The sequence below is a fragment of the Gadus chalcogrammus genome, chromosome 18 (genome assembly GCF_026213295.1).
Source record: "Gadus chalcogrammus isolate NIFS_2021 chromosome 18, NIFS_Gcha_1.0, whole genome shotgun sequence".
Taxonomy (NCBI): Eukaryota; Metazoa; Chordata; class Actinopteri; order Gadiformes; family Gadidae; genus Gadus; species Gadus chalcogrammus.
The window spans coordinates 1335963-1338284 of record NC_079429.1 but is presented as its reverse complement, the minus strand read 5'-3'; positions in this window follow the sequence as shown (position 1 = coordinate 1338284).

Below are 2322 nucleotides of genomic sequence, written 5' to 3'. Positions count from 1 at the left end.
ACTGATGGTATTCTGTCCTTTTTAATAAACAATCTGTACACTTACAAAGTTATCAATGCCTCGTTTTATATGTTAAGACCCTTGTTATACTACCAAAGAAGTGTCAGGCTACTTCTACCCTTTTAAGTGCTTTAGAATAGCAATTTTGTTTTTACCATAACACATGCCCCCATCGTTCCAAGTTTATAGCGTTTTGGTAGAATCGGCTAAAAACAGCCAACTTAAGAATGCATCTAGATGCGCTTTTTTGCTCCCAAACGAACATTCCAACTCGATATCATACTAAACATATCCCAGATCCATTTTACACCGGATTTCTCCTTTAATTACACACACTCACATACATAGCTGCATTTAGCAGACGCTTATCCAACAGACTAATGATTTACCTGAGTATATCAGACCATGTTGGCGTGGCTTATTTAGGCCTACCATTTCGCACAATGGGCCTATAGACAGACCTTTTTTACCTGGATTCGAGAGATGCAACCAGTTTATAAAAAAATGTGCATGGCCTTAATTTTAAAATATTGGTATTATATATATATATAATTGACATATTTTCTAGTTAGTAGATTCAATTAATATACGGCCAAATTGGCGTTGTTAAAATTAATTAGGTCACGTCATGGCACGACGTCCATTTGCCCTGGATCCTCAACCACGGTCGTCGAAGATCCATGGAGTTTTCGGTGGGGACCTGCGGGTGCCTATAGGCCTACTGCGTACATTTGTGCTCGGTGTACCAAACGTCTCGCTGCTCTCTAAATATGAGGGTCAGCCAATTGCTGATCCACTTAATCCCGATAGTTTGCTGTCCTGGGCCCACGAGGGCGGAACGAGTTCCCCGCCGAAATCCGGACAGCAGAAACTGCACGTCTTTCGACGCAGACTGAAAATCCTCTGCTCAGACTGCATCCCGTTAAAAAAATGTTTCTAAAATGAAGCACTTGTAGCAGTGGCTTTATTCTACTCGCAAGATTCTTGCAATTTGTAGTTTATGTCTTCATGTCTTTGTTATTTGATGTGACCCCGGGGGGCTCTGTATGAATGCACTTATTCTAAATTGCGTTGGATGAAAGCGTCAGCAAAATAAATGTAATGCAACGCGATGGTTCTCACGGGTTGTCTCTTGGTTGTGGATGGGACGGGCTAAGCGGCCGTTACTCATCGCCTGTTACCATGGCGACGGAGACCTCGAGGAGCCGGGAGAACAGGTGCGGGGAGATCTGGACCCCCGGGGTCAGAAGTCGCCGGAGTTCAACCGCAGGAAACGCTTTGATCTCTGCTTCCAGCTAGCGGCCGGTATGGGTCCCCTGAAGCGCCGGTATGCCGTGTCCCTGGCCGCCCTCCTCATCTGCACCATTCGCTTCCTCCTCTTCAGGTTAACACTCTCTGTCCCCTACCTGCTCCTTAATCACTCATTAATCACCTGTCTGGATCGATGTATAAATGGATGGATACATTGAGGGATGATTGATGGATGGATTAAATGGTTTACGAAATGGATGGATGAAGGAATGACTAAATTGATGTGTTGTGGATGCATGGATGGGTGAGGTGACTGAAAGGAGTTTCTTGGTCACGCTATTTGTTGGGTGGATCATTTCTTTTTCTTTCTTTTTTATGTTTGACGTTCTTAGAGGTCCGAACTGAAATCAAAAGGATTGGTCAAAGACCTTTCAACTCAAGAAGATGCTGCACAAATGAAAAAAGAGTCAGCAGATTTCAGTTTTCTACTGCTATGTCTCCTTTTAATTTTGCTGTTATTAATTTGTAGACACATTCCGTTCCTCCTTTCACCAGATGGAGTCGCTAGTTTCCTTCCTTCACCATTAAAACTATTTATTATGTGGAGGAAATTAATTCCTTAATGTTTGCCTAAAATGAGGATGGTGGAAATGGCCAGTTAAAAAGGCTCTAGGTTATATATGTTGCATTTATTTGAGCAGTGTGTTTATATTGCCGATTTATCATGTGGATAAAAAGCCCCGAACACCGTCGGTGTTGAGGTTCTGATGACTTTTGATTTGATGAGTGACGATCAGAGCCGCGTCCTGACCAATCACAGCCGGAGGGGATAGAAGGAGGAGGAGGGGGTCGAGGGGAAATCTCAGCTCGGACTTTCCGAGAATAAGACGACACCGGTTTGCGTTTGTAATCACATGGATCGTCTTCCTTGTCTCTTCGTGCTCCGCTCCTTTGAACCAGAGCAAAACTGGAAACGACCTGCGCAGAAAGAACTTTGCAGAGGGAGCTGGATCCGCCAGAGTCCCCCCCCCCCCCCCCACCCACCTCCCTTCACTTAAGTCACTCTCTTCG